The sequence below is a fragment of the Phascolarctos cinereus genome, unplaced genomic scaffold (genome assembly GCF_003287225.1).
Source record: "Phascolarctos cinereus isolate Bilbo 61053 unplaced genomic scaffold, phaCin_HiC Scaffold_4;HRSCAF=312, whole genome shotgun sequence".
In the NCBI taxonomy this organism is placed as follows: domain Eukaryota; kingdom Metazoa; phylum Chordata; class Mammalia; order Diprotodontia; family Phascolarctidae; genus Phascolarctos; species Phascolarctos cinereus.
This window is the reverse complement of record NW_027555847.1, coordinates 578767228-578791846: the sequence shown is the minus strand read 5'-3', so window position 1 is coordinate 578791846 and position 24619 is coordinate 578767228. Positions and strand designations below refer to the sequence as shown.

Genomic DNA, 24619 nt, shown 5'->3' with positions numbered 1-24619 from the left:
GAGAGGAGAAGGAAGAAGGTTCCAAAAATGGGGGAAAGCCAGAGATGTTATGTGCCCAATATCTAGGCATGTAATAAATGGAGAGCAAAGGAACAAGTATTTATATAGTGCTACTATGTGCCAGGTGCTGAGCTGAGTATATTTTGCAAATATCAACTCATTTGATCCTCAAACAACCCTGAGGTGCTGCTATATTCCATTTTAAAATTGAGGGAACTGAGGCAAAATAGAGGTTAAGCAATTTACCCAACTAGTAAGTGTCTTGGGTCTTCCAGATTCCAGTTCTAGCATTCTCCATTATGGCACCAAATTGTCTTGATTTTATAGATATCTTACAGAGTATGACCAAGTTTCCCAGTTAATCCAGACATTCTTCCTGTCAAGAAAAATCCAGTTTATACAAGATGTTTTTACACTTAAGTCTTTGATTAACAAGATTTATTCTTGCCCGATAAATGGATCAGAGCATGACATCTCATCACTTACTTTAAGTGAAAAGTGGAATAACCAATGTCCCCCTACCCTTTTAGCTGGCTGCAAGGACTGTCCCCTTCAATCTGGTGTATATCTACCTGAAAGGAAAAATTATATAATTTTAATGGAGAGTACTGGGGTCATGAGATAGGATTTTACTATGTTCTTCATCTCTTTTTTTGGAAACTCTGCATATGGAAGGGGGAAATTGGATACATTATTTTTTTTCCATTTGAGCATGTTTCACTATCATTACTTTTATTTTTTTAATTTGGGAGTCATAGTAAGCAAATAAAAAATGACTGGCATTAAACTAAATTGTATATACTCTAACTTTTGTTCAATCACATCAAGTTGGTTATAAGATACAAATTCTTTACAGATTCTTACAATACAGATTCTTTAGTTTTTTTTTAAATTTGTATTAATCCTAGGTGCATCTAGAGTGTTATGTTTATTACATATAGATGTATTTATTCTGTATTGCTTTCATTTCTTTTATTCTGTAACCAAATTAAACCAGAAAAAAAGGAAATATCCTTAGACAAACAAGAATGTATTATATTTCATTTAAAGAAGAAATGCTTCACATTAAAGAGACAGAGTTGTCTTTTGTACTTTTAATGTATCAGCAAATCATCTATGTTCCTGTCACTAAAAGCTTCAATTGTTTGGAGCATTCATGGTCTCTGACACTTATTGCTCTTATCTCTGTTTCTCACCTTAAAACCATCTGTCCTACAGCTCCCTGAGACATCTTCATTGCTCTAAGTTGATGACCTTGTGTAAAACACAGTTCTTTTCAAAATCTCTTATGCATTCAGAGGAATGTATGTCGAACCCCAAATGTAGAACAAAAAACAACTTAGTTTGAAAACATCCTGAAGTGTGAAATTCACTATGTAACCAGCAAAAAGTAAATTCTTTGCTCTTTTCCAGAAACAGACCACTCAGTCATGGTGTGTGGGAAGTGGGGTGGGTATGGGAAGGGGGATGAAATCTGATACCTAAAGCTAAATTTTAGAGAATTTTAAAAATTATATTAAAGGATATCAACATAATGATTAAATATTTTAACATATAAGTTTTAGTATTTAAGGATTTATTTTAGCACGATCTGCCCATCTCAAAGGCCAAAGTAAGTGACTTAATTATGTTTTTCATTGAACTTCCTTAGATATGTGAAATTATTTTCAGAATTAATTGATATAATGTTTAAATGATACAATGATTGATAATTGCTTATACCAGAAAATATCTGAATATTTTATTGCATCAATAGGCCTGAATATTTACCTAGAATATTTTAAATATTATTTTTGATATGGGGAGGTTAATGTCATATGGTGGAAGGAACCCAGGGTTAGAAGAAGGAAGGAAGGAAGGAGACTTAATTTTAAAACCAAATTCCAATGATTAGCAGTTATACAACTATATGCAATTCGTTTATTTTTCCCAAAACTCAGTTGACTTCTCTGCAAATGGAAATATGACTTAACTACCTCTCAGGGTTTTTTTTTAAGGAATCAGCCTTAAAGTGCTATAAAATCATTAATTATCATCGTGAGCATATTATGCTTTCCTGGGGTCAAGAGATGGAGATTCAAATCCAGGCTCTTCTATTTATTAGCAATGTGATCCATGACTACTCATTTCACTTCCATGACTCTTGCTTTTCTCAATAATGGCTGTTCCAGGCCAAATCATGAAGTACCCAAAGATTGTTTAGATCCTAATTTTTAAGCCAGGACATACTTGTAGAGGAGCAGTGTGTTAGTATATCGCTGGCACACAAACTATCTTTCTCATAAATGAAATTTCCAGGATGATAGGACTAGTTTTATTGTAGTCTTTGTATCCCCATGGCCTGGCACATAAGGAAAGACACAAATACCCGGATGAATCTGTGATGTCATCAATGGGCTTATTGCCTCAAATGAATTCATATAGCAATCCTCCCATGCCTTCCTGTCACATACAACTCTCATTTAAGTTTTCCCATGAGTTCTTGTTAGGGGAGTGTGGGGACAGAGCACAAGGCCTTTTTCGCTTTTTCTTGTATTCACAAGAATGATACCAGTGGAGGACACTGTCTGCTTCTCCCTTTCTCTCACCATATTAACAACTTTTTTTTTTTTGGTCACAGATTTATTTGATGGTATCCTTAACATTTTTCTGTCACTAGCAGCCAACTCATACTCATCATGTGCCTCTTCCTTGCCCTCTAAGTTTTGTTGTTGTTGTTTGGTTGTTTCAGCTGTATCTGACTCTTTGTGACCTCATTTTGTGTTTTCTTGGCAAAAACACTGGAGTAATTTGCCATTTCCTTCTCCAGTTCATTTTAAAGAGACAAACAGGGTTAAGTAATTTGCACAGGGTCACACAGTTACTAAGTGTCAAAGGCAGGCTGGATTTGAACTCAGGTCCTCCTGACTACATACCTATAACTTTATGCACTAACTGATGCCCTCCTCTGAGTTTCACTAATTTTAAAGTCTTCAAAGACTGTGTTGTTCTATGACTCATAGCCACCTTTGATTCTGGGAGAAGTTGGGCATCATTAAATAAGCCTTTCAACTTCCTAAAGGCATTCTAATGTGTTTGCTTTCTCCCATTTAATTCTGGGACCAGTTAATTGTCTATGTACACCACCCATTATATATTTATATAAGTTTATATGCCTATAAATACCTATTGATAAATAGTTGTATCTATATGTACATACATATGTTGTATAGATAGATATACATATACATACCACACACACAAAGACTCTGTAGGCTGTCTTTTTAATTGTAGATCACATTCTAGGTAATGGCATTATTTATCCGGCATGTTTTATCTTTGTGTTCTTGTCCAAGTAGTTCTTTGGTGTTGTGTGACTTGATATAAAAAATACAATGCCTTTTTATCTATAACATAGAGTCCCAGACAAGAAAGCAGTGGAAAAGAACCCAAAAAGTCTACCCTGATTTATAATACTTTTACCTTCCTAGAAGAAGCAAACTATATATTCTGTTTTGTGGTTTGGTATTTCCTCTTCAGATGGAGCTCAGGGCTATTCACCTTTGTATTACTATTTTTCTCCCAGATATGAAGAGAAGAGCAGAAATCCCTATAAATATTTGTTGAAAGAGCTGTCTATATTCAGGATCAAACATCTTTCATATCAGAAGTTTCAGGGCATGGCAACTATTTTTCCTTTCTTATTCTTCATGTTTCATTGTGGAGTTGAATGAAAGAGGCTGTTGCTACAATAATTGCCATTATTACCTGCTATTTCACTTTAATACAGTATTGCTGAAAAGTTGTTTGTATATTTGTTCTTTTATAAATTAAAATTCTAGTATAAATGTTCTGAAATACCTCAGTATTCAAAGGAACTCTTAGATGAATCCTTTGTTAAATCTCAGTGCTAATAGAGATGAATTACTGTCCTAATTTGTCTGCTTTTTAATTGAGTTTATGCGTATCTAGTGTCTTAAAGGAGGGGTAAAACTGAATCATCATTATCTATATTCTTCAGTCATTGATTTAGGTTGAAAAATGACTAGGGTCATGATATGAAAATCTAGCACTCCTAAATTCTGGCCTAGGTTGTAATTTACTTGCTTGCATTGCTTTGATAAAAACTCTGAATTCGATAACTGAAAAATGGAAAATATAAATTAAAATATTGGAAAATAATAGTAGCTAGTATTAATATAGCATTGCACAGTTTGCAAAGTGCTTTACAAAAATCTCATTTTATTCTCACAATCCCATATTTAACTGAAATAATGTGTCCTAAATCTATATCTAAAAGAAGCTCTCCTTATGTGTGTATATTTCTAAGTAGACCTCAAGTACCTGTGTTGTTTTATTATTTGTTTTTATATTCTGTAGTTAATTTCTTTTTTTAAAATTTTTTTTTAGGCAATTGGGGTTAAATGACTTGCCCAGGGTCACACAGCTAGTAAGTGTCAAGTGTTTGGTCTGAGGCTGAATTTGAACTCAGGTCCTCCTGACTTCAGGGCCAGTGCTATATCCACTATGCCACCTAGCTGCCCCTATAGTTAATTTCAATAGAATGTCTTTTTCTTTCTTCCTGCAAGGTTTGTTGTTGTTGTTGTTGTTGTTGTTGTTGTTGTTGTTGTTGTTGTTGTCTTCTTACACAAGAAATTTTTAGCTAGAAAAATCAAGGAAATCTTTTTTGAAAAAATGGCACCTGTCCTGGACTGCAGAAGAAGAGAAATCTGAATTAATATTTGAAGGGAGTAGATAAGTGTTCAATACCATGTGCAGGAGAAGATATTCACCAAATTTGTTAGGAACATGAGGTGCATGAAGGATGGATAGTGGCGTGGATTCAAGCAGAAAATTAGAAAGGCAGTCAAGGACCTTGAGTATTAGACTGTGAATTTTTTTTTGTTTATAATATGCAGTAAGAAGACCAGTTTATAAGCTGTGTAAAAGATGGGTTAGAGAGTGAAGTTAGTTATATTCTCATTTCCAAAACACTCCTAGATTTTTAGATCTTTTATTCTATGAGAAACTTCAACAAAAATGAGCATTCAATTAATGGAAATCCTTGGGCAAGTCACTTAATTTCTCTAGACTTCACTTTCATGATATGTAAAATTAAGGGATTGAACTTGATTATCTGAGGTCCCTTCCAGCCCTAGATCTGTTGAACAATGAAAATATTCACTTAAACATTGATGAGAGTATTGTAATATTATCAATAAGGAATCACTAATGGTCTCCTGGAAATAGACTCAAAATCCCTGATAATTCCAGATACCATGCTGACTTCATTCTCTAGCTTTGTTTTTGAATGTCTGCTTACCTAGTTGTTGACCTAATTTTCGTTTTCTTAATAGAGAAAATAAGTATACTAGGAGACTTGACAAACAGATACCATTTCTTCCCCCTTCTATATCCTACATTAAATTATGTCTGAAGTAAATTGTAATGTTTTATTGTCTGTTTTTGATTTCAATGAATAGAATAGAAAACATTTAGAAGATGAAATGCATATGTTTACACTGGCACAGTCTCAGAACAAGATTTTTTTGTTTCCTTTATCTTGTTCAAAATTTCAAATTCAAAGTGAAAAATCAACTGCCTAAAATTTTATCCATCTTCTTCCCAGACTTCATGGAAAACTTTTATCCCCTTGAACTATAACTGCAGTTAATGGTTTTCCTTAGTGTGCTAGACAAAGGTTCTTTGTCGTATAACATAAAATGGTTATTAAAGGAATGTCAGCAGCTTCAGAAACTGCTTGTCTGAAGAAGTCCAATTTTCTTTCTTTCACCTTCCTGACCATTTTCAAAGGCTTATTCCTTTTCTGGTCATCTCCTTGTTATTAATGCATACAGCTTGCCATTTGAATTCATGGTTCATCATGCAGTTTTAAAATTATCTCTGCAGATTTGATTAGGTATAAAAATAAAGGAGATAGCTCCAATAATTTTTTGAACATTAATATTTTACTGTTGTTAGCAGTGAGTAGTATGGGGGGGAAGACAATGAATTATCAAATTAGCCAAAGCTTTAAAAAAACCCCTCCATTAATCTTGCATTGCATTTATCTTACAAAATTCTATAAATTTATATTGCCGTCGGCATCATTATCACTAAAATAGTGAAGTAACTGTAGTTTCTTCTCTTCTCCCCATAAACTTCTTGAGAGGCATAATAAAGCAAACATTAAAGTTACTGAACTAGAATCAAAAGTTTAAACCTGATTTTGGCACTTAGTAGCCTAGTGGCCTTGGTTGAATATTTTACTACCTATAAGCCTCAGTTTCTACCTCTATAGAATGAGTATATTTGCCTCATTCTCCTGTCAAGGTGGTTGTCAAGCTTGAAAGATAAGATAGAAAAACAATTTATAATGTTTAGAATAAAATGAAAATATCATTATGATGTTACTTTGGAGTAGCATTGTAGTATGGTGGCTATTGAGCTGGCTGCTGAGCTGCTCTTTGTGATGCTGAGCAAGTCACTTATCCTCTCAGTGCCTTTAGTATACTCTCTAACTTGGTGTCACAGGTATGGTTACAGGGAGTTTCTTCCTCACCCTACCCTATATGAATGAAATTGTTGTATTTGGTCCTATCCTATTATGCTTTTATTAAAAGTGATTTGGGTTTTTTTTATTATTAAGAGTGATTTGTAAGGAATGGTATGAATCAACCCCTGAATTGAAAAAAAAAAGCGAGGAGAATTTTAGGAAAACATACTAAAGAACTCTTTTATGAACAACCAAAATGAGTCATTAGTGATATGTTATAATAATGTTATACTTAGAGCTAGGGAAGATTACAATCTCTGAAGAATAAAAATGATTATTACTCAAAGGGCAATGGAGAAGTATGTGATGGGTAAGAACAGAATGCATTCCATAACAAATAAGCAACTAGAAACAGGAGTAAAGGGTATCATTAGAAAAATTGCAGGATCAAAAAAAATGATGGACTGATTATGTGACAAGAATGAGGAATAATCTATGGATATCCTGTGTGCTCCAATGTTATTCTTAAGGTGTCAGAAAAAACAAGGACGACCTTCTGAACAGATAACGTTGCTACATGGTGAACACATGAAAGAGCATGGACAGGAGTCCCATACTTCAGACAGACAGAGATGGTCTCTGACCTATATAATTAAAGGAGACAACCACATCAGGGAAATTACAGATACGTTTCAGTAACCACACCATAAATGATATGAACACCATTTATTTAGTTGATGATACTGGATTTAGTTGGTGACACTAGCTATAAGAAGATCTAAGAATCTGATATTTTTTACAAATTGTCAGCCCAGCAATTATGAAACCATAGGATCACGTAATCATACATATAGAAGGATCCTTATATTATCTTATCCAGCTTTATTAGCTAGAGTGGGAAGAGCATTGTTGTCTTTAGAGTCAAATGATTTGAGTTCAAACGAGCTCTGCTGCTTAGTCCTTATGTGGGCAAGTCACTTAATCACCCTTGTGTTTCCGTATTTGTACAACGAGGTGGTTGGTCTATATGATAACCAAGGTTCCATATGGCTCTAAACCTTTGAGTCTGTGATCCCGAGATGATTTTACACTTAACGAAACTGAAGCCCAATAATGCTAAGTAGCCTACTCAAGGTCAACATGACCATTAAGTGTTAGAGCAAAAGCAAACCCCTCATCCATCGTAGTGGTACACTCTGGACATTGACTAGCAGAGAACCCTGTTCTCTCTAGGAAGGATAAAGGAATTTTAAAAAATGGTGAAATGTCAAGATAGAAATAGTACCAAACCTCAAATGTTAGCGTAGGTAAGATTGTCCCTCAAAATAACTTTCATGAATATCCTGTTGAAGAAGTAGCTCAACATTCAATAAATAAACTCTGAGTTGTTATTCAGTTAGATATATCATCATCTGAATTCCCGGGTCATAGTCTCTGATACCAGTTACTGTAGATATTATGTTTGTTCTGACAATCTGTTAGGGGAATAACCTCTAACCTCTAACCTTAGTGTATGGAAAACTACTATAACTTAATCAGAGTTCTTGCTTTTGTTGACTGTTTTATACTATAAATGATGGAATATTGGCATTGTTTTTATTCATTAAAGTTACTAACTAGATATAATCCTTTTGAAATATTGAAATAGAAAATGTTTCAGTAAAGAAAATTCACTTATGTAATTGTAGAGAAAGTATTAAGATTGTATATTTGTCAATATAGGAATATCTTTAAATTCCCCATTAACTACAGAAAATTATATTAACTACATTACATAGTGTCATTAGTTAGGGTAAAGTGACTTAGTATACAAAATTAAGAATCCATCAACATTTTGCCTTAGAGTTCAGAGCATAATTGCTACAAATGACTGAGGTAAATGATGACAAGAAATCCCTTTAAAATTAGAATATTGGTGCTTATTCTGAGACCTTAGATGTATAATTTACTGCTGCATTATGTTACATCCAGAGACAGATCCTATTTTCAATGATATTAATTAGATATAGTTTTACAAGAGACATTGTAGAAATATTCATGGATTTTTCCAAACACACAGAATGTGAAGTGTGTTGCTTCCTATTTTGTCAAGAATTATCTGAAAATGCAGCCATTTGTATGGGTTTTTTTTTTCAAATTTGATTCCAAATCAAAGTCATTTGAACTAAGAAAATCCCATGAAATTAAAGAGTCTTGCTCATAGAACATAATTTTTGAGATTTCCAGGGTCTACCATACTACGGACAGCATGAATTCTATCCTCTGTTTGAATACTTCTAGTGATAGATTACATACTACCTCATAAGGCAGCTTCTTTCCATGTTGAATAGTTTCGGTTGTTAGAATGTTTTTCTTTATATTTAACCAAAATATGGATCCATGAAACTTCTACCAATTAATTGCTCCTACTTCTTCAATCTGAAGGAACAGAAAATAACCCTTCTTCCATATGAGCTTTTAAAATATTTTAAAATAGGGGCAACCAGGTGGTACAGTGTGTACAGCAGCGGCCCTAGATTCAGGAGGACCTGAGTTCAAATCCTGCCTCGGACACATAACACTTACTAGCTGTGTGATCCTGGGCAAGTCACTTAACCCCATTGCCCAACCAAAAAAAATATTTTAAAATGGCTAACATCCCTTTTTATGTCTTCTTTTCTAGATCACTATGACATCCATTCCTTCAAAATTAACTTACTAAGTTCCTACTTGTGTTAGTCATTTTGCTAGGCTCCGGCAGTGCAAAAACAAAAATATAATATCCCTTGACTTCAAAATCTTACTTTGTATTGAACTATGTTCATATGATCACCTGACCATTTCTAAAACATGTCACTTTCAATCTGACCATTTTTGTAATCCCTTCTCACCAGAACCTGAACTCTGCCTCTTATTGGTGAGTTCTCATCTTATCTTGGCCACAGCCAAGCCTTCATGTTGCTGCTCAGCCATTTCCAACCATGCTACCATGTTCTGTGGCCATCCCCCTTTCTGCTTTCCCTTTGTGATTTTTCTGCCTTCATTAGAATATAAGCTACTTCAGGGTAATGACTACTACCTTGCCTGTTTGTATCCGTAGCACTTAGCAGAGTGCCTAACAAGTGTTTCATAAATATCTTTTTATTTATTCATTCTAAAATGTTTACTCAGGGATAAACAAATGTTTCCTTTTAATTATTTTGTTATTTGGGATAAAAATAATAATTTTAAATAAATCAAATTATGGTCAGTATTTTTAATCAATTCTTTTCAGAAATCTAAATGCCTATCTCTTTGTATTCCAATGGTTAATGTATATGTATAACATAGTCTTAGTTAAATTTCCCACAAGGATTTCCTTTTCTGGTTCTGTCCCTTTCCCAACAACTTTCCAGGTATGCCACATCTTACAGCTATAAAGAATACAAGTGCTCTCCTTATTCTTGCTTTTATGTTCTCCAAGTAAATTTTCCTGTAGCTAGTTGGGGATATGCATGCATAGTACATCCATCTATGTGCATATGTATATATGTATGTGTGTGTATATGCACAAATAATATATGTGTATAAGTTATGTGTATATATACACACATGCATGTGTGTGTGTATGTGTATACATTTGGCGACCAGGCATGGAGTCAGGAAGATCTGAGGTGAAATCTGTCCTCAGACACTTCCTAACTATGTGACCCTGGGAAAATCAGTTAACCCCTATTTGCCTCAGTTCCTCATCTGCAAGATGGAAACACTGGAGAAGGAAATAGCAAACCACTCCAATATCTTTGCCAAGAAAACCTCGTAGACAAAGGATGTGGGGTCATGTAGAGTCAGGCATGACTGAACAACTCAATAATAACAACTACAAATGTGTATACATGCACAAAGAATCCCTTTGGTTCCCCCACATTCTACAAAACAGCATATTTTTTGTTGTTCTATATGATACAACTTCTGGTTTGTAGCACCTTTTAAAAATAGTATCCATTTAAAAAACCATACTTAGTTATTTGAATGTGACATAATGCTAAGTGATACATGATATGGTTCAGGATGATGGAGACTTTGCCCTTTAAGAGCTTATACTATGACCATATTCATGTGACTATACTGTTTTCAAAAAGGTAATAAAAAATTGGATCATCGCATAATAGTTTTAGAAGTAGAAGTGACCTTAGTATTCAGGAATTTCAACCCCCTCATTTTACAGATGAGGAAACTGAGTTGCTTAGAGGTTATAACTTTCCCAAGTCCCATGGTCCGATACATCAGAGGCAGAATTTGAACTCATCTCCCTAATTTCACTTGGTATGAGAAGGGAGTCCATTCTTCAAAAGATGAATAACTTGTACAAATAGATAAAAGTGAGAGCATTTTGAATTTGGGGAACAGCTAGAAGTCCAGTTTCCATGGATTATAAAGTTCCTAAATAAGAATAATATAAAATAAGATTGGAAAAGAGAATAGGGGTTAAATTCTAGTGTAAGTCTTAAATACCAGGCTGAGAAGTTTCTATTATTCAACCCTAAAGATCAGATTTTGAATTAACAAACATGATGAATCGGGTATGTCTATGAAAACTATGATTTCTGAGGTAAATGTGATTAAGGAAACGGATAATATAAGAGCTTGCATAGTGATTTCTCAACTAGATTTTGTTAATAAAGAAGAATTTAATAAATTCCAACTATATGCTTATAGTATAATAAATGCTGAGGATCCAAAGGCAAAAGACAGTCCATGAGATATTAATTTTTGTTTTTGTTATTTTTAATACTGTTAGGAATTTGCTGCTAATTGTGAACATTAACATTGCCTGATTCATTCCCAAGGCACCCTTCATTCTTATGAAGACAGTTAAAGTCTCCATTAGTAAAGATAGTAACCATGTGCATTCCTTGCCCGTGGCATAGTTCAGTCTTGAATATAGGAAATAGTAACAACAGATCAATATAAGCGCTACAAAGAGAGTGCTTTAAGTTCCTAAATAAGAAGCCCTTTTTATTTTCACAATAATACCTTGTAGTAGGTAGAAAAAGTATTATCAGCATTTTACTGAAGAGACCAAAATTGAGTTTAGTTGATTTGTCCATGGTCACATCACTTACATATGTATACATGCATGCACACACATATTTGTGTATTATACATGCATGTATATACATATATATGTTTATTGTATGTATATGCATGCATGGGTGTATTATGGTATTATGTGGCAATGCCAGGGCTCATACCCAGGTCTTATGACTCCAATATTATTGCTCTTTTCACTAAACTATGCTTCATCACACAGACAAAGACTTTCATTATGTGTTGTTGACTCTTCAAACTGAGAATCAGAATATTGTTCATCAGAGATTTTTGCAAAGGTGATTTCAATGAAAGTATATATAAATATAGTATTCTCATTAAGCAATGACATATTGGTTGTGATGATGATAATTCACATTTGTGTGGTGATTAATAACTTTTCAAGACCTTTTTTCTTCATATTGGCTGGGACTAGTTTCCCAATGATCTTATGAATTGAGGATGACAAGTATTCATATTTCCATTTCACAAATGAGAAAACTGAGACCCAAATAAATTACCACATCATATTATTGGAAGAACTTGGACCAAAAACCCAAGGGCCTTGACTCCTTGTCATCTCTTCTTTCCAACAAGACATATTGTTACTATATTATTTTTGTTGTTGTTTAAAAAACTAGATTTGTTAATTACATATCTGTGTAACACAGGTCTTTTAGCCACAGAAGAAAAAAATAGAGACAGGTTAGTAATAATTTGTTTATTCTACTTCTTCATTTACTATAAAGACTTTCAACAAATTCCATCCAAAAGGAGGAAACCTTCATTCTATCTGCCCTGCCATGGGAAAATCACTGGTATTTATGAAACTATGACAGAACTGATAGATTTTCATACTATTAGCAAAACTTGCTGGTGAGTAGTCTTAGAAGTTACTATATACTCTTTTATTAGAATGTATGCTCTTGAAAGTGCTGTATGTTGTTGTATTGCCTTTTTTGTTTTTGTTTTAATTTTTGCCTTTCTTTGAATCCTAAGCACTTAGCACAGGAGCAGCCACATAATTGTTTAATTTGTATTTGTTGTCAGACTGATTGTGAGGAGGCTTTTCTAGCTAGGTGATGCAGTAGATGAAGTGCTAGACCTAGAGTCAGGAAGACCTGAGTCAAATTTTGGCCTCAGATAATTACTACTTGCATGATCCTGCACTTAACATCTCTGTGCCTCATTCTCTTCAAATGTAAAATGGAGATAACAGCACAGCAAAAACCTTGCAGGATTGCTGTGAGGGTCGTAGGAGATAATATTTCTAAAGTACTTAGCATAGTGACTACCACGTAGTAGGTGCTATATAAATGTGTATTACCTTCCCTTCTCTACTAAAATTTGACATATAGAAATACAAACACATTTCCTGTCATTCAGCTTTCCCCTTCCTGCTTCACTGTCCCTCTATTCAGTTTTACACTGGAATTATACATTCTGAACTATGCTTCCTTCTCTATGACATACCGCGATTTGGATTCCATCCCCTCCAGCTCAAATCTGGTGTTGAGACAAGCCTACAAACTGGGAAAACATGAACAGAGAAGAATTCTCTTCATACAAAATATTTTACCTGAATCTCCTTTTCTCTGCATCTGGAAGAAAATTAATTCCATTTTGTCTTCATCTATTTTCCGTTCTCATCTACAATTTACATTGGTCACTTCTTATCTACAATAGTAATACTCTGCACCATTTTTTTCCCATTTACATTTCCACTTAACTCAAATATTAGTTAATGTTCCTTTCTTCTAGTCATGGCAACCACAGTAGTCCACTACTGATTTTTGTTTTTCTCTTGGTTAATTGACTGTCTCAAAATTTTTTTTTCTCTGTAACTACTGCCAATTCTAGCCTTTTTTTTTTCTTTTCCCCCTCTGTCTGTATCTTCTTTCTTCACACCTTTATGGACATTTTACACTTCCTCTCTTTATGATCCATTCATGTTAACCCTTATCAGTGGAAGAAATAGTAAATGCCAGCCTTTCCATACTTCACAGGATCGTACATTTCTGTCATAGCATAGATTGTTTCAGAGGTTGAAAGTTTGAACATTTTTGTTATGTAATCCAGTCTTCTTCCCTCAAATGCTTCTTGGGGCTTTTTTTTCTCTGCTGGTTCTGTGGTCAATGATGAAAAGGAGACAATGGAAGGTATTTTGTCTCTCCTTTCATAAGAAGCCTCTAAGCTTCAGAGACAGAAGTAAAATCTCTGGGTCTGAATCACTAAATCTACTTGCCAAACATGACCTTTCAAGACTGACTTCCTAGACAGTTCCTTTGCAGTATACCTTATAATGGATAACATGTAAGTAAAAACATGATTAAAATGTAAACCAACTACTCATATTTTCTTGACATAATCATCTTCTACATCACACTTTCTTATGGAATATTGTCTAAGCCATTATTAAACATTGTATGGGAGTGTGATTTTTCTATTTGAGAAGAATTCAATGCATTGTGGTGTTTTTAAGAAAGGTTGATTAATATTAATAACAGTCACAACTCTGTCCATATACTTTTAATTAAAAAATGACATCCAGAATTGTGGAAATAAATAAAAATACATACCTTATAATTTGTTATATTTAAATTACATATTCTAAGACTAGTCCCATGTTGAAACTAAAATATGAATTTTACCTTATTTTCAAAGGCACAGTATTTCATTTGGCCAACAGTTCATTCTCTTATTAGCTTGCACATTATTTTTTGTCAGAATCTTTTTCATTTTTATCTTTATATGCTCAGCACCTCAGAATAGTAGTTTGTACATACTGGTTAGTTGTTTAATTTTGCCATTTCAGAATAACTGTTCAGTGTCTTCAGTTTTATTATGTGTTTGAAACAGTAAAATTTGGAATCCAGAGAGAAGGCTGAAGATTATGTTTAATATTTAAGATCTATGAATGTCAATCAAGCAACATAAAATGAATGGCCATAACTTACAGTTGTTGAGGGACAGCGTCTCCCTAAATGGTCTCTTACCTCTATAAGCATTTGCACAATTAAAATCATAAGTATGTTCAGGATGCACATACTTGCATACATATATCCATAATGATGAACCTAGCCATTTAAAAAACACCTTTGAATCCACAAGAAACAGGACTTCTGATTATATACCTTTAGACCTTTAATTCTCAGTAATTAGACTTAGTTGCTAAATAGTTGCTTTTCTTATTAATAAGTATGTTTTCATGCCAAAGCTAACAGGTTAAATCCCTTCAAGTTAGTAATTTAAGAGCTTACTCAGGTAGAGAAAGTGACCATTTCCATGGTTGTTATTAAAATAATATTTTTAAATTTCCTTAACTAACATTTAAAAAATCTCTATGGTATCACACTATTTCTGAAAAATATTTTTGGATTAAAATTAATAAAATGGAATTTAAACTCCAGGAGGAAATAAAGCATGTAGCTGGTTTATTTTTTTCATTTTTTGCTTGTTTTTTACCATTTCCTTTTTATATTCAATGCTCAGCACCATTACTAACACAAAAGAAACTGTTAATAAATGTTCCTGATTAATTTAATTAGGAGATAGATTAAAAATTAGCAGTTCAAGGTTTTACTTGGTATTAACCACCTGTGTGACCTTTTGTACAAATTATTATTTTCCCTCCCTATATCTGGGTCCATGAAGTGAGCAGATTAGATCAAATAATCTCTATATTTCCTTCTGCCTCTAAACCTGTGGTTCTAAATTACTTCCACTTTTACTAGAGAAACTACTAAAATATCGAGGAAAATAGATTTATATTCATAAGCCATAATAGATATACACTACACTTGATTCATTCAACCCAACTTAACCTAAAAATCTATTTTCTTATATATTCCTTGATATAATAGGAATGTTGTCCCTGCCATATACCCTTTTTAAAAATATCTTTTAAGGATATCTGCAATCCTAACTGCTTTATGAGCTTTCCCTATCCAACTGGACTAGGCATGGAAAGCCATCTCCTCTTATATGGTAACTCTTTGTATTGTACTTGAGTATATTTCCATTTGACCTGTTTAAAGTTTATTTTATCATGTTATTGTTTACATATATGTTGCCTCTGATAGACTTGTATATCCCTTTTTAAAAATTTATTTGGCAAAAAAAGAAAAAAAATTTATTTGCGGTTTGTCTATATTAGTTGAGGAATCCCACTCAGGGAGCTTGAGATGGTGAAGAATCTATTTGTGATGGATTGCTTTAGATCACAAGATTTTTTTTTGTCATGGCACTTTGGGGATTTGGTGCAACTTATGAATTTCTTATCAAAATAATATTTTTAATCCATAAAATTAAATTACAAGGGAAACCAATTGTATTGAAATACATTTATTATAATACTGTTTTTAAAAAAATAGGGTAAGAGTTAAGGATAAAAATTCTTACTTTGAATAATAAACTGCTAGCTAGCAGGCACCAAATATAGTATGAGATGAGTGGAACCTGCTTGTGTATATGTGCTTAGCAGATATTTGATGATCACATAAGTAATTGCAGTTGTTACTCATTCCACCATGACTGCTTTTCATTGACTATGTCAATGGCTGCCTCTTTCTCTGAGTTACCTTTTGAACTCTACCCAAGTAAATAACTCAGGTACCAAAGCAAAACTGTGGCAACAGATGGAATGTTTTCGAAACTATATTAGCATAAAATAATTAGGTAATGGTAATGAGGACAGGTTGTTCTTGTTATGACAACAATTACACCTGAACTCTGAAACGGAGTCACTTAGGAATCCAACAATGACTTTTGCTTTGTTAGCAAATGGGAATTCTATGAACGAATTTTCACTCTCTCTAAGGAGTAAACATCTAATTCACTTGCATGGATCTTTAACTCCTAATTTGTTGACAACTAAGACTATTTGTCTTTGAAAGAAAAAAAAATATTGTTATATCTTGTCTTCCTCTTTGGCCTATCTAACAGTCCAAAGAAGTGATTTGAATATAGGAATTATAATATTGATATTATACATTCTCAATTCCACATTCTTCTTTTCGCTAAAGTTTTCTTTACCCTGTTGGTTAGTATCTATAGATCAGACACGTTACTAGCTTTCAATTTTCAGTTGTTTAGACTTAGATTCCCCTAGCTTGCTATTATTTTTCAACAAATAGGAATAGATCTATTATTATTTTTATGTATACAAGTTGAGCAATAGTAAAGTATATGAATAGGTACTTTGTGGATGCAGTTCAGAAAAGATGTTAATGATCTTAATGTGGACTTGACTGCATTTTTCGTAACTAAATGTAAAATATATTCCTTGGTGAAATAAATGGCGCATCAGAAGAGGCAATTTCCTCATATGTCAAAATGTTTTGTTATTTAACATAACAGATTATATGCCCATATATATGTTAATTAAGAAAACAAATATGTTCATTTTGAAATGCAAATTGTCATTTATATTCTGTAACAATTGGATACTCTCCCCAACCCCTTCTCATCCTATAAGTAGCATTATCTCATAAGAATTAAACTGTACTAACAATACACTTAATGGAAATTTTAAGTAATTGCTTCCATAACATATTAAGATTAATATTGGAAATGCATTCTAGTATAAGAGAAAACAGCAAATTAAGTACTGGAAAGGCAACTGTTTAACAAACTTAATTTGGCATATGATGTGGGGGTAATGGAAAAGTGTAATTGCAATGTCAGTATGTATTTTATCTAATTATTTGTATTTAGGTAGGTTTTTTTTAATATGATGTAATAATGGAGAGCTTTCATCAAAAACAAGAAGATAAGGATTCAGCTCCTATTTCAAAGTAGTGGTATGACCTTGAGTAAGTCATTTACCCTCTTAGTGCCCAAGGCAAATCTTGAAGATGAGAGATCATTCTGATTTGTTAGAAGGCTTTCCCCCTAGTCATAGATGTTATTGAAAATAAAAAAATAAATAAATAATTGAGTTACGCATTTGAAAGAATAATCAGTTGAGGTGGTTTTCTACCAACAGGGCCAGTCTAATAAGATGTGAACTTTGGTGTTTTCTCAGTTAAAGAAATCGTGTGACATAAAAGAAAGAGGAGTAGACTTGGAGTTAAGATATTTCTAGTCTGCTGAGCTTTGGCATTGACTGTTTTTGCTACAGATAAGGCTCTTAAGCTAATTTTGTGCTTTAGCTTTCTCACATATACAAATTAAGAGATTAGATTAAATGAATCTTAAAATCTCCTACAGTTCAAGTGTCTATTATGTGAGGCTATGAATCGCCTACCTTAAATTATTGGACTGACTACAGTTTCTGCATATAAAGTATGAAAGGTCAAAGAGCATTCATTGGTTATGTCACTTTTTTGCTCAGTAACCTTTAGTAGATTCCCACCAAGTCAAGTTGAGGCTCCTTTTCTTGGGATTTGGATCTTGAACAGTACAATTCCACCCTCCCTTTTTGCCACTACAATACTTACAATTGTTGCTCGCTTTCAAACATCCTTTCCATAAATCAAACTGGAGAACATACTATTACTTATTCATGCTATTACTTTCCAGCTTCCATACCTGTATCAGTTTGTTTCCAATGCATGGAAAGCATTACATCTCCATTTTAATTTATTGAATTCCTACCGTCATCTTTTAAATTACACCTAAATTCTACCACTTCTACAAAACCTTTCCTGAAAGCCCTTACCCAGTTAGACCTTCCTGTTGTCAACTGTGTTGTGACATTGTTTACCCGTTTAGCTTTCTACTTAGACATACTCTTTCTCCCATAGGCATCTTCATTCCCTCTATAGGATTGATTTCTCCTAATCACCAGTGTGCTTAAGCTCCATCCTCTTGAGGGCAAGAACTGACAGGTTTGGGTTTATGCTCTGTCATTATCTAGCTGTGTGAATTTGGGAAAGTTACTTTGCTCTTCTGGGTCTCAGTTTTGTTATTTTTGAAATAAGGAGTTCAGATTAGGTGATTTTTATGGACGTTTCAGGATCTAAAATTGTTTAATTCTCTCATTCCACAGCTATAACAATTTCCCTTTACTGGGTTTCAGTTTTAGCTTTGAAGTTTCAAGGTTGGTGAATGATATAGCAGATACAATTACTACTAGGCAGTCCAAAACTGCAACTAAAATTACTACTACATGGACATAGGGTGACTTACCATTGGAGGTTAATTCCACCTGATAAGTGTTTTTACTGGCTTTAAAGTAGAAGTGCCCGCATTGTTGGATAATCCAGTAGAAGCTCTTTAACCATGAGAGAATTACATTAATTTGTTGCTGTCTTTAAGTACCTTGTGATTAATCATTCAAGTTCTGATATTTTGATTTGGATTTCTTTTCTCTACTTGATAATATATAAACTGTCTTATATTTTTTGAATTCTTCATAGCTAAAGATAAATCTTGAAAATATTTATATTTTTACCAAAGGAGAGAGACCTGTGAACATTTAATATGTCTCTTTTTAAGCTTATTTTTCTTTTGTTTCTATTAAAAGTTTTTCATTAGTTATTTGAGTGATTCTATGATGTCACACGCATATATGATTTTGTAGAAGTGGTAGAATTTAGGGGCAATTTTAAAAGATGTGGGTAGGAACTCAATATATGAGTAAGTTAATTCCCAAATGTTAAATATGGCTGAAGTATTTCTCTATCACTTTCCCCCCTTAATTTATTGATGATATTAAAAACAAACAAAAAACTTCTTAAGCTTTATTGAGTGTGTGGGTTTACTTAATTGTTTGATGTATGACTTAATGTATAAAGTTTTAAGCTTGAAGTCAAGAAGTTCTGGGTTGAAATTCCAACTTTGATAACTAAATAGCTTTGTGAACCTGAGTGAGTTGTTTAAATCTTTGCACCCTAAGCAACTGCTAACAACTCTTCTAGGTTGTAATGTGCCTTTCCTATGATAATCAAAGCATGATCCTTTCTGTATTTGGGTATGTAACTGGTATTTTGGCATCACCTTTCATCTCTGTGGGGACCTGAGGAGCCCAGAAATCTCCATGAAGGGATATAGGCAGATTTGTGAGACACTAGAATATAAGACTGTATGTTTATTGTTGTGTGGTGGTAGTGGTGGTTTTTTGTCATTTATTTGTCTTTCAATATTGCTGATGACAGATCTTGCTTTACCAGTGTTAGATGGATCCAGGTTATAGATTTTTTCTTTAACATCATTAGTTCAGGTTTTACATACCTTACCACATTTATTTCATGTAGAACCAATTTCAGGTTTTTGGAATAGTGTTGAAGTTAGTTTGTTATTTTTATCTGATGCTTTCTCTCCTGTATCTCTTAATCCATAGATTTGATCGTTGTGTTGGAGATTTATATTTTTGTCTTTGCTTGCATATTTCCTTATTTGCCTGTCTTTTTCTTATGTGAAGTTCTATTTTATCTTTAGGCTCTTTTATTGAACCTCTTCTGGCCTAGGCCAGTTTTGAAATTATTTTATATTATTTGTAAGAAGCCAACCTCCATTTTTGATCAAATCTCTTGGATAATGTTTTTATGCATTTTGCATGCAAATCATAATTGCAGCCTACTTTCAACTACCTTGAGTTTTTCTCTTTCCACTTGAGAGATTTTTAGTTTGGATTATATTTATAATTTTAGCTATAAATAGATTATAATATATCCTTTATATTCTAATCATATTTTCATTAGATTGTGTCATTTCATGGTTTATAGCTTTATAATAACACTAGTTACTAAACCTAATAAATTCTTTCTTCCAGACTGATTTTAAAAATAAACATTTATTAAGCCCTTACTATGTGCTAAATGCTGAGGATACAAATGTAAAAGTAAAGAGAATCCCTGCTGTCAAGAAACTTATATTCTAAGGGGGAAGACACCATACAAAGAGAAATAGTTTCCAAAGAGGGGCACTTTGGTCAGACAAGTTACAGGGATAGTGAGTGGGGTTAGAGGTGAATAGGTTGACGCATTCCATTCAAGAACAGTGGCAGAGTCAATTTGGTTAATGGATCCAAAACTGGGGAAAGAGGAAGAGGAGAGTGAGTAGGACAAAAGTGTACCCACAAGGCAGCAAGTCATTTGGCAAGGAAGCTAAAGACAAAAAAAAAAATTAGGGAGCGAAGTACAGTTTTTCTTAGAATATTCTGAAAAAGGCAGTCATCAACCAGGACAGCAAAGTCCCAGGGCAGAAGTTTTTATAGGGTGTCAACAGAACTGGGTGAGAAAATGTCTGGAGAGTAGAAAGTAAAGTGAAGCATAACAGTTAGTGATTTCCAAAAGCCTGGACTTTAAGAGTACCAAATAAAAACCAATGACCTATGATTTTGTTCGTGTGAATTTTTTTTCTTTAAATTTTGTTCTAGCTAGAAAATGATCTCACTGTGCACTGACAGACAAATCTAAAATTACTGTTACATGTGTAATTAGTTCCTGTCTATTTGGATAGACAGACAGACAGACAGACAGACAGATAGATGATAGATAGATAGATAGATAGATAGATAGATAGATAGATAGATAGATAGAAAGAAAGAACAATAAGATGGCCTCTACTCTCAAGGGAGACTGCATTCTAAATACAAGAAGAGAAATCATAAAAGTGACACCTGGAAAGTAAGTGGGGATGCAGAGCAAGGTTTCTGATGGAGTGGTATAGCAGCCCAGACAATGACTTGAACTGGGAATAAAATGAGTAGCATGGTTAGAATTCCTTCAAAAAATGGTCACCCTGGCCAGGAATTGACAGAAATAGAGGACAGGCCTTAAGGCAGTTATCCCAAGGTTTGCAAGGTAGCTGGGAAAGGGGGAAAGATAAAGCAATATAGAGAGTAAGCTGAGCTTGAGGTTCCTGCTTGCTAACAGAGAAAGTCAGTCAGTTAAGCATTTATTAAGCAACTACTATGTCCAAGGAACAGTACTAAGCATTATGGATTTAAAAAAAGAAGGAAAAAAGTACCCAGGTTTCAAGAAGCACTAAGTCTACTGGAGAAGACAACTTAAAAACAAGTATGTACAAACAAGATATATACAGTATATGTGGGAAGTAATCCACAGAAGAAAGGTATTGTATTAAGGAGGATTAAGGAAATCTTCTTGTAGAAAATGAGCTTTAAGCTGGGATTTTAATAAAGTTGAGATAATTAGAACATGAGGAGGAAGAGAATTCCAGGCATGGGGGAAACCTGGTGAAAATATCTGAAGTTGGGAAATGGATTGTCTTGTGAGAAGAAAAACAAAGAGGCCAATTTCATTGAACCACAGGTTGTGTGAATGGTGAGGTGGGGATAGAAAGAAGGGGGAAGTATAAGAAGACTGGAAAGGTAAGAGAGGAGCAAGTTGTGAAGGGTTTTGAATGCCAAACAGATTTTTAAATTTAATCTTAGAGGTGATAAAGAGACACTGGAATTGATTAAATGGGAAGTAATAATCAAAGGTCTAATATCCTTCAGTACTACCATACTTCTTAACTGTGGGTTGTCATTCTTTCCCTTGTTCCAAGTTCCTGCTTTCTTTGAAACCTGCCTATATAGCCCATCCATAGTCACATTTTCGGTTAACTGTGATATTCACATTACCTTTCTATCCATTTAGTACTACTCTGTTTCTGCTTCCTTCTCATAGCCATCTTTACACCCTCCTAAGACATGGTAAATTTAATTTCTGTTTAACATTTTTATAGAGTAGCAGAGTGTCTAAATGCTGGATTTGACAATGGGGAGACTGAGTTATAATCCTACTTCTAATACTAGCTGTATGACCATAGACAAGTGATTCTTTTGTGAGCCTTAGGCTAACCTCTAAAACTAGATTGAATTTATAGATGGGTTGGGAAAGTGTCATAAACCACATCAAGGACATGTAGAATCACAGAAGGATTTGGCTGGTCATGAAGTTAGAATGAAAAATCACACAAGGATTAGCATAGTTAATCCTTATTCTGCATTGATATATTCAGGATTCTAAAACAAACAAATAAACAACTTGAAGAGCTCAAATACATTAGTTCATCCTTTGACTGGATTTTTGCAAATACAAGGATAGTGATTAGGACAAATCATATGGGAATACAAAGCCTGGAGAAGTGGTAATCAATATCCATGAAGAAAACTCCCTCGTAAATGGAATTAAAGATTCTTTAACTATAAAATTATGCATAATAATTTCATTAATTTTATTTTTCTTTTACTCTTCTCTTAATCTTAAATAGCTGAACTGACTTGAGAAGTATTCTATTACTTCAAAGAATGAAGCTTAGGTTTCAAAGCCAGATTCCTCATTGGTTCTTAAGCTAGGGTCTGTGAACTTAAAAAGAAAATAATTTGATAGCTGTTTCAACATGATTGATATCTTTTGTAATTCTATGCATTTTATTTTATGCAATTAAAACACCTTCTTCTGAGAAAGGTCCATAAGCTTCACCAGACTGTCACAGGAGACCATGTATAACACATGCAAAACATTATGAGAACTCTTTCATTCTACATATTCTTCAACCCTTCAAGATTCTGTGATTTCATTAGTTTGAACACTTCCCCTACAGAGTCATATTGTAACCTCACAAAACTTTACTCAAGAATCCTTGTGTGATTAGAAAGAGAAAAAGAATAAGAAAAAAAAATACCAGCTGGTATCTAAATATTTGGTGACGTAGCTTTCTAAATATAGCTAAGCTGGTCCTCAGATGAATCATGTAGCCCATAACTGGACCTTCTTTTATAGCTCTGTCCCTCCTAAAAGATAGCTACCCTTATGATATGATGAAGAATCAAAGCAGATTGAAAATCTTGTGCTCTATTACTATGTTATACAGGATCATTGTGCCATATCAAAATATCTTTATATCAATTCACTAATAGATTAATTGGATTTTTAAAAAATTCTTATCAAGGCAGAACTTTTGTGCTCCTGCATTTCTATAGCTAGTTATTTCACATTGTTAGAATACCATATTATTGAGAAAAAGTATATATATTTGATTCTTATGAGAATCAGTCACACTATTCTTTGGTTACATGACACTTTTCTAGCTCTAGCCAGCCATCTTGAGGCCAATGGAGAGACTAAATGAGATAGTATACACTAAGTGCAACCTCAGTATTACTTGGAAAAACAAATAACAATTTAAAGCCAATACATCCTGCAGTAATAGTATTATCTCCTTAGTTGAATAGCAGATATAATTTCCCCTGTATTGTTCTCACAACTCTCTCTCTCTCTCTCTCTCTCTCTCTCTCTCTCTCTCTCTCTCTCTCTCTCTCTCTCTCTTTCTCTGTGTGTGTGTCCCTCTCTCTCTCCTCTGTGTGTGTGTGTGTGTGTGTGTGTGTGTGTGTGTGTGTGTGTTTAATGAGATGCTGTTCTTAAGGTTTTGAGAAAGGCCTCCTTCAATATTGGGTTAACATTCTTTGTCAAGATTAAAGAAGACGTCATACTGAATTGCTCAGGATGGCCAGGTATAGATAGTTTGCCATCTGTATCATTAGATGGAATGCCCACATTGATGAAATAACAGATCCGTTTAAGTATTTGAACTGGGGGAGGAAAGGAGTTGGCTTTCCTTCAGTCAACACAATGTATTTTTAGTAATAAAGTACTTAATGGAAACCACAATATAATGTACCATTTTGTCAAGAATTTAAATATTTATTCTTTAAATTTTAATTTGTATTATTTATTAAATGAGTGTTTCATAACTATCTCCTGTCCCGTCCACAATGGGATAAAAGAAGCTATGATAGATCGAGGTGCACATGGTCACAATGCAGGATTTCTAATCGACATCTAGTCTTCTTGCTTTCTAATCATTAGCTTTCCTTCTCAGAATTATTGTTTGTTTTTTTCAGTTCTACAGTTACTATTGTTTTTGTTCTTCCTTGGATGATTTGGAGTCATATGACATATGTAAATCCAGAATGGGAAAGGACTTCAGAGTAAATCACTTTATTTTATAAATGAGAAAATTTAGACCTAGGGAAGATAGTAACTTTCCCAAATTGACATAGGTAGTGACTGAGGAACAACCTGAACCCACATCCTGTGATACCAGAGTTAAGGTCCCTGTTCTCCTTTTCAGACATGTGTAATGATAATAGAGTTTCCCCTAGAGGTTATGTCTATACCCTTGATTGTAGAAGTCTTT

The 24619-nt window shown here is 33.7% G+C and overlaps 1 protein-coding gene across 1 annotated transcript in view; it reads left to right on the top strand.

The window, feature by feature from the left end:
* The window catches only part of MMP16 (matrix metallopeptidase 16), a 365749-nt gene that overhangs the window by 293613 nt on the left and 47517 nt on the right, over nt 1-24619 (top strand). The gene's annotated exons all lie outside the window — the stretch shown is intronic.